Raw genomic sequence first — 14,625 nt, 5'->3', positions numbered from 1 at the left:
AATGTGACAGTCTATTTCTGAACTCTTAATTCTATTCCATTGGTCTGTGGTCTGTCCTTTTGCCAACCCTGCTCTTTTGAGCACTGTAACTTTGTAGTAAGTTTTAAAAAGCGAAGGATGTGCTCTCCAACCTCATTCTTATTTTTTAAGATGGCTTTCACTCTTCAGGGACTCTTATGCTCTCATATTTATTTGATGACTGGCTTTTCCATTTTTGCAAAGAAAGGGTGCAGGTTTGAAAAGATTTATGTACCATAGAAAAGCCATGTTTTAATCCTAATCAAACTTGTGGAAGAAACTGTTTCTTCTAATTCCCATTCAGCACTATAGGTTGGAAACTTGATTAGATTATCTCCACAGATATTGGCTCAATCAACTATGGGTATTAAATTTGATTAGATAGAAATGTATCACCACCCATTCTAAGTGGGTCTTGATTAAGTTACTGGAATCTTACAAAAGAAGAAATATTTTGGAGAAAGCTTGAGAACACTGTATAACCATGAAGCAAAGAGTCTACCAACCAGTGACTTTTGGAGATGAAGAAGGAAAACACCTCCCAAGGAGCTTCATGAAACAAAAAGCTGGGACATAAAGCTAACAGACTTTGCCATGTGCCTTCCAGCTGAGAGAAAAACCCAGAATGTCATTGGCCTTCTTAAACCTAGGTATCTTTTCTGGGTGCCTTAGATTGAACATTTCTATAGACTTGTTTTAATTGGAACTTTTTTGACAGTAGAACTGTAAACTAGCAAATTAGAACAGGTTTTGGCACTCAAGGAGTAGGGTGCTGCTGCAGTCTGAGAATATCAAACATATTGGAACAGTTTTTTAAATGGATAAGGGGAAGATTTTGGAGTTGTTGTGAAGAGCTTGATAGAGAAGGCCTAGAAGGCTTTGGAGAGACTGTTGGTAGAGATGTGGACAGTAAAGATACCTCTGATGAAACTCTAGACAGAGATGAGGCATGTTTAATTGCAAGCTGGAAAGAAGGTGATTCTTGTTTTAAAATGGCAGCTAATCTGGCAAAATTGATAGTGGCTTTGGCTGGAAGGCAGATTTTAAAAAACCATGAACTTGAATATTTAGCAGAAGATATTTCCAAATTAAATGTAGAAAGTGCAGCCTGGTTTCTTCTCACAGCTTATAGTAAAATGCAGCAGGAAAGAGATAAGCCAAGAACTGATCTTGAGTACAGAGATACCAGAAATTGATGTTCTGGAAAATTATGGGCTTCCAGTAAGGGAAACCCTAGAGAATGGTGCCACATGTGAGGATTTGGCCAAATGTGGAACCAGTCAGCCATTTCAGAGAAAACCATTGATCAGAAATGGAGCTACCCAAGAAGGATTTATGGAATGTCCTTATGTCTGATGGACACAATCCAAGGTTACTTCATAAAAAGCTAACAAGGGTGTGGGATCTGTATAAAGATAACCACTGCCATTCAGGACTGAGAGGAATGAGAAGGGATGCATTGGAGGAAAAACAATTTCAGAGGCAAAGCCATGGAAGCTAAGGTCTGACTTAAGGAGACTTGGGCCAGGAGAATGGACCCACCCAAGCTTCTGGAAAGCGTGAGTTTGCCCTGAAGGTAGACCTCATTGCAGTGGAAGAGCTCTGGCACCTCAGGACTTTGAGAAGGTAAAGCACATTACCTAGGGTTTGGGGAGAACCTAGTTGCCACCACATAGTGGTATTGAGCATGTGCCCCAGAAGTGGCAGAGAACCCAGGTGTAGCCCCAATGCTTGGAAAGGGTGGAGCTGAAGAAAAGGTGGTCTTCCCAGTGTCCCCAGGGTTGCATTCAGAAATGGTAGGCCACTGTGTAGGCCCTTGGAAAGGGTAGGGATTTTGTATGGGTCTGGTGATCCCTGTGTAACTTCTTCACTATGGCAATGGGTATATGTATCCTAAAACTGTTCCTCCTTTGTATGTTGGCAGCAAATAACTTATTCTGGGTTATATAGGTCCAGAGGTACAGGAGACCTTTGCTTTAGGTCAGATCATGACTGCATCTGACTTTGTATTGGTTTTAACATTATATTGTATTCATAATGTTACTGGAATGGCTTAAGGTCTTCTGTTATTGTTACAAAATGAATGTATTTTGTATACGGGAAAAACGTCCTTTTTAGGTTCCAGAGGGTGGAATGTACTGGTTTGAAAAGACTTATGTACTCTAGAAAAGCCATGTTTTAACCTTAATCAATTTTGTGGGAAGAATGGTTTCTTCCAATACATTTTATAGTTTGGAAACTTGATTAGGTTATCTCCATGGAGATGTGACTCAATCATCAATGGGTATTAAACTTGATTAGATGGAGATATGTCTCCACCCATAAGTGGGTCTTGTTTAGTTTACTAGACTCCTATAAAAGAAGAAGTATTTTGGAGAAGGCTTGAAAACACCTCAGAACCACAAAGCAGAGAGTATACCAGCCGGTGACTTTTGGAGATGGAGAATGAAAATACCACCCAGGGAGCTTCATGAAACAAGAAGCTAGAAGAGGAAGTTATCAGATATTGCCATGTGCCCTTCTAGCCGAGAGAGAAACCCTGAATGTCACTGACCTTCTTGAACCTAGGTATATTACCATGGATGCCTTAGATTGGACATTTGTATAGACTTGTTTTAATTGGGACATTTTCTTGGTATTACAACTATAAACTAGCAAATTAGAACCAAAGACTGTTAGAATTTTCACTGGGATTGCATTGAATCTGTAAATCATTTCAGGTAGAATGACATCTTCACAATATTTCATCTTCCAATCCATGAGTGTGGTGTTTTCTTCCATTTGTTCAGGTTTTCTTTGATTTATTTTAGTTATGTTCTATAGCTTATTTCATGCATAAGATCTTCACATCCTTGGTTAAATTTGTTCCTAGTTATTTGATTCTTTAAGTCACAATTGTAAATGGATTTTTTTCTTAATTTCCTCTTCAAATTGTTCATTACAAGTGAACAGAAACACTACTGCATTTTAAGTATTGATCTTTTCCTCACCACATTGCTGAATTGGTTTATCAATCTAATGGTTTTGTTGCATTTTCAGGGCTCTCTATATTTAGGAAAGGCTGTCTAAAAATAGGAAGTCTTATTTCTTCCTTTATGTCTTTGATACCTGTTATTTCTTGCCTAATTGCTCTGTCTAGCACTTTCAAAATAATGTTGAATAGCAATGGTGACAGTAGTCATTTTTGTCTCGTTCCTGATCTTATGGGGAAAATTTCAGTCTTTCAGACTGAGTATTCTAGTAATGGATCATTTATATATGCCACTTATCATGTTGAGGAAGTTTCCTTCTATTATGATTTTTTCTAATTGTTTTTATCAAGAAAGGTGCTGGATTTTGTTAAATGCTTTTTCTGCATCAGTTGAAATAACCCTGCATTTTTAATGGCCATTCCATTAATGCATAATGCTTTAATTAATTTTCTGATGTTGAAGCATGCTTGCATGTCTGGGATAAATCCTACTTGATCATGGTGTATATGCATTTTTAATATGCTGTTGGAATTGGCTTGTCACTATTTTGTTGAGAATTATTGCATTCATGTTCATAAGGTATATTAGTCTGTAATTTTCTTTTCGTGTAGTATCTTTACTTGCTTTCTTTTTTTGTATGTTACATAGTGAGATCACATTTCATCCTCTTTCCTGGTGAGTATCCCATTATTGCAGCACCATGTTGTTGAATTTTTTGTTTGTTTGCTTTTGTTGGTTTTATGTTTGCTTGTTTGGGAAGTGCATGGGCCAGGAATTGAACCTGGGTTTCCAACATGACAGGTGAGAATTCTACCACTGAACTACCCTCACAACACTTAACCTGTTTTTTATATGGGTGAGGCTGGCTTCATAGAATGAATTGGGATGCATTCCTCCTCTTCACTTTTTGGAAGATTTTAAGCAGGATAAGTGTTAATTCTTGGAAATATTTGGTAAAATACAACAGTTAAGCCACCTTGCCCTGGGCTTTCCCTTCTCAAGGTGTTTTGAATTGATGAACCAAACACTTTATTTGTTAAAGGTTTTTTGCAATCTCCTAATTCTTCTTGTCTTGTTATAGGTAATTTGTATGTCTCTAGGTATTTGACCATTTCATCAAGGTTATCTAATTTGTTGACCTGCAATTGTTCATAGTATCTTCTTATTATAATTTTTATTACTGTGGGGTCAGTGAAAATGTCCTCTTTTTATTTCTGATCTAGTTATTTGCATCCTCTCTATGTTTTCTTTGCCAGTCTATCTAACAGTTTATCAATGTTATTGATCCCAAAGATTTTTTTTTGGGGGGGGATGTTTGCTGATTTACTCTTTTTTTATACTTTCTATTTCATTTATCTTTGCTCTAATATTTGATATTTCCTTCCTTCTGTTTGTTTGGGTTTTGGCTTTCTTTTCTTAGGTCCTCCAGTTATGAGGTTTAGTCTCTGAATTAAAATCTTGTTTCCTTTTTGATGTAAACATTTACAGCTGTAAAATTTCCATCTCTGCACTACCTTGAGTTATCACATAAATTGTAGTATGTTGTGCATGCATTTTAATTCACCTCAATATATTTCTTAAATTCCCTTGTGATTTATTCTTTGACAAAATGTTGTTTAAGAGTGTGTTATTTAATTTCCACATATTTCTGAATTTTCCAGTTTCCATATATTACTCTTTATTAGCTTCATCCCATTGTGGTAGGAAGAGAAACATTGTATGATTTTGATTTCTTTTATAATTAGTGAGACTTGGTTTGTGATGTAACATGGTTTATCCTCTGGAATGTTCCATGTGCACTAGAGAAGAATATGTATTCTGTTGTTTTGGGGCAAAGTATTCTAAATATTATTGTCAGATCTAGTTAACTTAGGTTATCATTCAAGTCTTCTATTGCCTTATTGATTTCCTTTCTAGATCTTCTATGCATTATTGAAATTAATGTATTAAAGTTTTCTACTATTAATATAAAACCATCTATATCTCCCTTCAATTGTTTGCTTCATACATTTTGGGACTTTGTCATTAGGTGTCAATATAGTTATATCTTCTTGTGGAATTGTCCCCTTTAGTTACTTTTTTGATACTCATAACTGTTTTTTACTTAAAGTCTATTTTATCTGATATTAATATAGGTACTGAAGCTCTGTTTTGGTTACTATTTGCAAAGAATATATATTTTTCTGGCTTTTCACTTTTAACATATCTGTCTTCTTAAATTTAAGGTGAGTCTCTTGTGAGCAGCCTACAGCTGCATCACTTTTTTCTTTTGTAAAGATGAGCCGGCACCGGGAATCAAACTTGGGTCTCTGACATGGCAGGTGACAATTCTGCCACTGAGTCACCATTGCACTGCCCTGAATCAAGTGTTTTATAATCCATTTTGTCAGTCTCTCCTTCCTGACTAGAGAGCTTATCCATTCACATTTAAAGTAACTACTGATAATGCAGGACATTTTTTTGCCATTTTGCTACATGGCCTTTTTTTTTTTTTAGTATGGGTAGGCATTGGGAATCGAACCTGGGTCTCCCTCATGGCAGGTGAGAACTCTGTCTGTTGAGATGGCGGCCTACCCTACATCGTCTTTTAAGTGTTGATCCTTTTAGTCCCTTAATTCTACACCTACTGTATGTACACATGTATGTATAAGCATATGTCTAAATATGTAAATATGTTTGTGCATTCAGGACAGTTTTGATGTTTCATTTTTGTTCCTTAACTCACAAGCACTGAATATTGATTTAAAGAAAAATTTGAAAATTTAGATATACAACTATGAGAAAAGAAAGCTACACTCTAAGATACACTATTAATCTTTTGCTGTATGGCCTATCATAATATTTCTTCTTAAGTGTTTTTCTTTATAGAAAGTTTTAAATCTAATGTGTAAATTACTGTTAAAATGTGTGCACCATAATTCTGAAACTCAAAGTATTGTTTTTAATATATATATATATATTTAATTCCTCACTTTCTAATTTTCATATTTTTGTTTTCTACCTTTTATTTATCTTTAGCATAGACTTACTAGTTTGCTGGTAATAAAATTTAAATGAAATCCTCTCTTTATTTCTTACTCCCCAAAGAATTTTATACCTTGGAATTTCTACCCAGACCATATCATACTTAAAGCAGAAGTAAAACCCAATAATAATTAAGTACATATATCAGGGTTATTCTTTGAATGAATTTAACATGTTTTTGTGAACAATAGATATCTTCTAATGTCAACTTGTATCATTTCTTACAGATTCAAGATTTCTCAGAACTTTTGCATGAACTTACTTATTGAAATTTCTACATGTATGCCATGACCAAAGGAAATCATTTAACAATGGTTGAATTCATCCTCTTGAAGCTTAAAGATAATTTGGAATTTCAGACCATTCTTTTGAGGATCTTTCTAAAAATCTATTTAGTTGGTGCCATGAGTAATTTTGGATTGATTGTGCTAATCCGAAATAATACTCAACTTCACATACCTGTGTTTTCTTTTTTCCTCACCTTAAATGTTTGCTGATTTTTCTATACCTTCTGTGTTATTCCAAATACTGTAGTGAATTTTCTACATGAAATTAAAAGCATACCTTTTTTAAAGCATATCTTTGTATGCATGTGCCACTCAAGTGTGTTGCTTTATCACAGCTATCACATTTTTCATGTGTAAAGTATTTCTGCCCTCTTTCATGACATATGATAGGTGTATGACCATCTGTTACCCTTTGCCTTGTGGGTTTCTCATGCCAGGAGACTTGTCTTCAAATGGTCACTATTTCATGTATTTATGGATTCATCATGAAACTCACAGAGGGAGTGGCCTCCATGCCCTGAATTCTAATTACAATCATTCTTGTTTCCATTATGTGTTTAGAAACAGTAGTGTTTCATGATAATGGGGTTGATTACCCAACCAATAAATTAACTCCTTTCTTTTCCTTCTGATTCACTAAGAGGAAGATAAAAAACCCAGATAATAATTGTGGTCTCCAGTTCAGCGAGACTTCTACTGTGTTCCATGATAGATGTGTCTGTCTTGGGGTATTAAACCAATGAGCTAGCTGAGCCTCTAGTTCCAAAAGAGATTGGGAATACAAATTCCTCAATGAGTTACTGAGTGTGATAGTGAGACATGCGACTCCTACATTTGAAACACAGTAACTTGAATTCCTGCTATGGTGAACACAGCACCATTTATCAGGCACAGATTCAATGGGAGTAACTCTCTCCAATCTAGTGCCTTAACCAAACACTTCTAAAACTATTCTTTGGATTAAGGCTTATAGTGATAAGACCAATGACTCTTACAGTCACAGGCCCATTGTTATAATCTCCATTGATTTTAAATGTATTTCTTTTCCTCAAGCAACACTGCATGGAAAAAATTCCAATAATTAAAGCCTTCTTTAAACTCCCAAATGGTTATGTTGGCAAAAGCAGGGAAACCAGAGAAGGCACATACTGATCAAGTGTTCATATTGATCCCATAAAGACAAATTGCTTCCTTCTTTAACCTAGAACTGATTTGATGAGTTCTGCCTTCTGCCATGTTGGCTAGTGTCACTGAGAAAAGGTTCCATTTAGAGGATTTGGCGATTTCTTTTGTTGCTGATAAGGTGAGCACTGAAAGGTTGCAGTAGCTATATCAGTCTTGACAGAAAGCACATTTTTGGGGGCCCACTCATGACTTCGTGGACACACCACTAATGTGGTGACAATCAGTAAGAACGCCTGGTTTATGTTCATTAGCTGGGTCATTCTTGTAAGATCCCTTTTGGTAGATTCTATCTGGTAGGAATTAACATTACATACCAACATCTGCTGTTTTGTGTTCATTTACATTAATTCACCCAAATACTTCTTCCTCAACTACTGTCTTGCACCTTCCAGAATTTTTTTCTTCTATACCAAGCAAATTATTCTTCTCATTCCAAAATTCAATATATTAATACTTCTAGCTGTGTTTTGCCCTATATATCAAGTATAATGTTCAGTGTTTTACTAATTGGAAGGAACTGATTACTGCATTTCAGGCTCACACTTAATGGGGTTCTATTTAATAACTCTGAAGTTAACATCTGCCTAATCGCGCAGGCCTGTCTATGAACCACATCATAAGGAATTCATGGTTTAATTATAATTTGCTTAAAGTTCAACAAATTATTGAGTTACATACATAAAGTTGAGATTTAGTGTCATCTTCATAGCTTTGCAAAGTCCAACATCAAATTAATTCACTTTGATATAATGACTTCTTACTGAAACTTATACTTTCAACAAAATCCATTTTAGTGTTTAACTATAAAGCACATATAATTAAACATTTTGTAATTTGTTCTCTCAGATGTTAAAATGCCTGTGCCATTAATGATTAATTTGTTATTATACTTAGACTTTGCATAAAGCTCTGCCATTTGAAGTGGTTTTTGCTGGCCTGTTAAGAAAATTATGTCCCAATAGACCAGCTCATGCGTGTGAGACACCATTAATTTTAAAAACAAAATTGTTTAAAATGATGTAATGCAAGGTTTTAGAGGGAATAATAAATCACACAAAATAAATTTACAGTACTTAAATATAATGTTAAGTACTGTTCTTACCCATGGAGTATGCCTCGAGATTTATTGGTCTCTATTTGATTTTGTTGTGAATTACTCAAAGACAGCATGTTGCAGAAAATATTAACAGTAATAAAAAAGGGTTTGGTGTAACACAAATCCATGTTTCATTCATTCAGTTATTTTACAAGTCCATTTGGAAAGCCTACTAACTGCTACAACTGCCAGGTACTTGGCATAAAACTGGGGAGAATATAGAACCATATATGGTTATCAAGAATTCAAAATTTAAAGGAAATTACAAACAAATGAACAGCTGGGTGAATTAATGAGTGTAACCCTTGATCAATAGTGAACGACTTCTAAAAGGAAGGGAAATTTCACCTGAAATATGAAAGGTAAGTGGAAAGAAAGTAGCCAAGTAAAGAGTTGATCATAGAGGGAGTAGTATTCTAACCAAATGAGGTACACAGTCCATTGTCATAAATGTGATACTGAGGCTATGAAACATGGCTGGAGCATAGACATTGCCTGGGGTAGTTGTAAGAGATAATATTCATCTGCAAAGCAGGAGCTTGTTTATCAAAGGTTGAGTTAGCCACATTAAAGAGTTTAGAATTTGACTTAAAATCAACATGAGCCCAAAAGCTAAGATTTTGGTGTTAGAAAGTACACTCAAGCTTGCACAAACGTGAAACTGTGCAAGGCTGGAGGTTAGGATAAAAATTAGAGGGCAGTAACCCAGCAAAGTTTGGTAAAGACCTAAATAAATAATATAGGTGATAGTATAAATAAACATATTTGGGGAAAAAGATTAAATGAGTAGTCTTCAAGAATTATTTCATTATTGGTGGAAGGGAGAATGATATAAGAAAAATGTTTTCTTGATTTCTTCCTAGATGGTTGGCTGAAAGATGACCAATTTCAGTGATTTAGAAAATATTTGTGGCAAGGTGTATGTGTGGAGCAGTGTGGATTTTGAATTGCTTAGTTCTCTTAAACATAATCAATTTTAGTACCTCCAAAATATCTAATTCTATTCTGGCAAACTGTTGGGTACATATATTCAGAGCTTACAGGATAAAACTGTAATGTGAAAAAAAGTACATGGGGGCCAAACATAGGTTTAATTATTAGAAAGAGAACACCACTACCAAAATATTAGAAAGGATAGATGTGGAAGCAGGTAAGTTTTTTCACCTGGTGACAAGAAGTTTAAAAGTTTTCCACTTTATTACTGTAAATTTCCCTCTGATGTTGGAATTGTTTTCATCTACTGAAATGCTAAATGGCATAGGAAGGGATAAAGAAAGTTCATGGGTTTGAAATAGCAGTACAAACTTGGTGACAGAAAGTTAATTCAGAAAAGAAAACAACTGTTCATTACTATAAGATTTTTTTTTGTATGGGTAAGCCCTGGGAATTGAATCTGGGTCTCCAATATGGCAGATGAAAACTCTGCCTGCTGAGCCACCATGGCCCACCCTATTGTTTGATTTTGTATGTCATAATTTTGTTATTGCTCATGTTTGCCTGGATGGTGTTCTTGGTAGTTCAAGTACAATTGTGAAGAGAAGAGCATTCCTCAAATACCCACATTTTGGTGTGTCTGCAGGGAAACAAAGCAAGGATGTTTAGGATGTGGCAAAGGTAATTGTAATAATAACTCACAGAGTCTAATCTGTGTAGGGGCAGAATTAATTAAACAAAGTGATATAATTGATAAGAGGTAATTACTGTGGCTTATGAAATAGTGGTATGAGTGTATAAATTAAAAATTATAACATCACAGCCAAGTTATAAAAGAAAGGAGCAGAGGTCTTAGTCATAAAATAATGATTTAATTTAGGGTATTTAACATTTGATCAATTTCCAGATGAAATAGAATACAAATGGATTCATGGATGTGGGAGACTCAAGTGGATTGTTGGTAAGTTCAAGATACCATGAATCTGAGAAACTATATTATTAAAGTGTGCGACCTTCATGGGCACTGATGAGATATTGAGGAAGAGGAAATAAAACGACCTCAGTGACAAAGTCTTCAGTGAATTAAAGGAGGCTATAAATGACAACAATGAAGATGGACATAAATTTCAAGGTATCAGAAGTGTTTGCACAAATGAGAGACATAATAAATTTGAAATGATGCTTAGAGCATTAATGATGCTTCACCTTTATTCCCAATTTTGAAATATGTGGAGCATTGCAAATTATCCAGTTTGCAGAGATGTGTATAATCCCTCTCAAATGGTAGGTTTTGAGAGGGATCCAGATTTCAGTTAAAGAATTTAATATTAAATTATTAAATTTGTTGGAGAGTTTGGAAATAAGGAAACAAGGGCTACACAGGTTTCAGTACAACACAATTATGTAAATGCTAGAGAGAGTAAAATCTAAGCAGGACAAGGATTTGTAGTCACAAATTGGCGGGCAAAGGGAGAACACATTTAAAATACCTCAAACAGGTAAGTATCTGCATTCTTCAGTATTATGGTATTGCATATGTGTTTCTGCACATAAGGCTCATTTTAATGATATTAATACTCTTAAGAGCTAAATTTCAATTAGCATTTAGCATGAGATAGGTAATATTCAAAGCACATGATGTGAACTAACTCAGATTGCCTCTCCAAAGTAGTTTTGGGAAGCAGTTTTGGATGGAGAAATCCTTGCCTCTCTGGAAGAAGACTGCATAACCTATGACTTGAGATTAAGAAATCAAGGCTGGGACCAATTAATGAGTTCTTCTGCTTTGCCCTATGCTGGTCAAGAAAAATGAAGAAGACCCAAACTTTCAGCCTCCATTTCAGTATCTGGAAATGAGAATGATATCTGTACACCAATCCATAGTATTGATAGAAAGATTATTCAAGATTATATAGTGAAAAATGGGAATCAAATTTATGTCACTTCTGCTAGAGTAAATATTATTAAAATGTGCTTCCTTTTAATTATCCAGAAACAAGTTTACATCTTATAAATGTATCCTAGAATGTTTTTTCTTCTCTTGCTTTCTATTTGCATGTTTAAAGGTGTGTTTTCTGAGTCAGGAAATCAGAAATTAATATTTTATTAATCCTGTTATGCATATTTCAACTAAAATAGGCTATTCATACTTGTGAAATTTTCTGTCTCCTTAAATTCACAAATACTGTATACAATTAAATAAAAAATAGGGGTGGGCCACAGTGTCTCAGCAGGCAAGAATGCTTGCCTGCCATGCCAGAGGACCCGGTTTGATTCCTGGTGCCTGCTCATATAAAAAAAAAAGGAATTAAAGATAAATAAGGGAAGAAAATTAAAATTGTCCCGAATTGATGGTCTAGAGATCATCAGCATTCAAAATGCTTATCTTTTTTAACTAAAATATTCCCATTCTGTGATCAGTCTTCTTATTTATTATTTCCTTTTAATTAAGAATTTTCAAATGAATTCACAGATTTTATATAAGGTGCTCCAAATACCAATACTTTTTTTAGAAATTGATAATGGTGATCAAGTAATTCTCAATCTTTAATTCCTATCATTAAAATATAGGACAGATTTTTCAATTGAAAGCAGTTTAAATGAAAAAAAAATCTCAACAAAATTTCATGTTTTGTCATTTCCGTCTAGAATAAATTTCTTCACTCTGAAAGAAGAATTTATTTTGAGATAACAGAACGAACCCATCAGAATTCCTCTTTGAATGTGTTCACCATGGGATTATTGTGGGTCAGAACCATCTCCTAACATCTACTTGAAAACTCAAGAGTCAAGAATATTCAGACCAAATGGTCTAGAGCATTTGCTGGGAAAGAATTCTACATGCATTACATGGCCAAAAGCAATCATTCTGCAGTGTCTGAGTTCATACTCTTGGGACTCACAGACAGTCCAGAGCGTCAAGCCATTCTCTTTGGTGTCTTCTTAGTGATCTATTTAGTTAGTGTCATGGGTAATGTTGGTTTGATTTTGCTAATCCAGTTCAGTCCTCAGCTTCACACACCCATGTGTTTGTTCCTCTGGCTTTTGTTGATTTCTCTGTTACTTCAGCTGCCACCCCAAACACCTTGGCAAACTTCCTGTGTGAAGTTAAAAGTATGTTTTGTGCCTGTGCCATTCAGGTGTGCTGCTTTATCACATTTGTAGTTTGTGAAATGTACTTGGTTTGAATTATGGTGTATGATTGCTATGTTGCCATCTGGAACCCTTTACTGTATGTTGTCCTCATGCCTAGCAAACTCTGCATTCAAATGACTGCTAGCACATAAATTTATGGGTTCACAGTTGGTCTTGCTCAGGTGGTGGCAACATTTTCCTTGTCTTTTTGTGACCCCAATATGGTCAACCATTTCTACTGTGATCATGTTCCCTTGACAACTCTGGCCTGCTCTGATATTATATAGCATCAAAGAGCTGATGCTATTCATCATTGCTGGATTCAACGCTCTTTGCTCTCTTTTGATTGTGCTAATGTCTTATGTCTTCATTCTCTTTGCCATTCTGAACATCCACTCCACTGAAGGAAAACAGAAAGCCTTTTCTACCTGTGCTTCCCATTTGACTTCCATCACCATACTTTATGGCACAGTCATTTTCATGTATTTACAGCCCAAGTCAATCCATTCCTAAACACAGATAAATTTGCCTCGGTGTTTTATGTTGTGGTGATTCCCATGCTAAACCCATTAATCTATAGCATGAGAAATCAGGAGGTAAAAAGTGCACTGAAGGGAATTATGAAAAGTTGCATTTGGCTCTCTAGTAACTGAAGAAACACTGGACAGGGATTAGAACCCTTTAGATTATGTCTTTTTTTTCCTGTGATAATGCTAATAAATGACAGAGCCAAGTTCTCAAATGTTTTTATCTTATGTATAGTTTCCTAGTCTCATGGAGGATAAACTGCAGTTTTGCTCTTAAAGATTTGTAAATGTAAATGAATTGAACTGAAAAGAAGAAAAAAGAGAAAGAGAGAGAGAGAGATCTTAATCATCTCTGACAATGACTCTATATCACCAAAAAAGGGGAAAAATCAGGAAATAGTGGCTTTATTTGAAATTTGTGTGGCATTGAGAAATTTTGAATTGTATTGAAATAGATAACCATGTGATTATATGGGAAATGTCAAATTTTAATAACAGAAATTTTGGGGGTGAGCACTGGATAATATAGGAGCAGAGTTACTTTGACATCAAGCATTTGGTGACACTGATTGTGCATCCATTTAGATCACTGGTTCAGCTTCACACCATTATAATTTGTTACTTGTTCTATATCGGTAAATGTGTGATTAAGAAATTACACTCTTCATTAAAAGAGTTTGGCTAAAAAGCTTAGCTTTTCCAATTAATAACTGCCAGCATGGGAACATAATTTCACATTTCTGAACCTCAGTTTTCTCAGCTACTAAATGTAGCAACTGTTTCTTTCATTTAGACTGATTGTGAGGATCAAATAAGATGATACATATAACAAGTTTTTCACAATTCCCTGCACATAATTAGTGCTTCATAAACATTGCTATTATTTGTCATGATTTATAATGTTATTGTATCAATGATTCATTTTAAGTAAGGAGGTTGTTGCCCTTTTAGAAACAGTTGCCACTGTTTTAAAATCTGCTTAATTTTAACTAACAAACTGAAAATTAAAAAACTAAGGAGTATTTTCTTGTGATCTTTTAAAATAATTTAATGCATTAAAGTTTATTTCTGTGTGTTGACGGACATTTTTAAAATTGAATTATTTTAGTCTTCTCCACACACGCTACTCAATATTATTTAAAATGTGCACATTTTCCTTGAAAAAAAACATCATTCTTAGTATATATAATAAAGATTAGATTAACTAATTATGTTTTTTTTCAGTTTCAAACTTTTCAAAATAAAATAGAGCTATGGAATGCATTTGTGTCTCAGGTGTATCCAGAACTTTAACTGGATTGGATTAATTTTTATAATACCAACTGAGAAGAATATAATTCTTAGTTCTACAAAGAAAAGACTTAAAAATAGTTTACATAATTTATAAGCATATATATGCACATGTATATGTATGTATATATATATATATATATATATATATATGTATG

The 14,625-nt window shown here is 34.6% G+C and overlaps 1 pseudogene; it reads left to right on the top strand.

The window, feature by feature from the left end:
* Positions 1 to 12,365: 12,365 nt before the first annotated feature.
* Positions 12,366 to 13,303, top strand: LOC143649312 (olfactory receptor 5AL1-like; annotated as a pseudogene).
* Positions 13,304 to 14,625: the final 1,322 nt, after the last annotated feature.

This window comes from Tamandua tetradactyla, chromosome 11 (assembly GCF_023851605.1).
Source record: "Tamandua tetradactyla isolate mTamTet1 chromosome 11, mTamTet1.pri, whole genome shotgun sequence".
In the NCBI taxonomy this organism is placed as follows: domain Eukaryota; kingdom Metazoa; phylum Chordata; class Mammalia; order Pilosa; family Myrmecophagidae; genus Tamandua; species Tamandua tetradactyla.
Note: the sequence above shows the minus strand (reverse complement) of the source record. Positions and strands in the feature narration are given on the sequence as shown.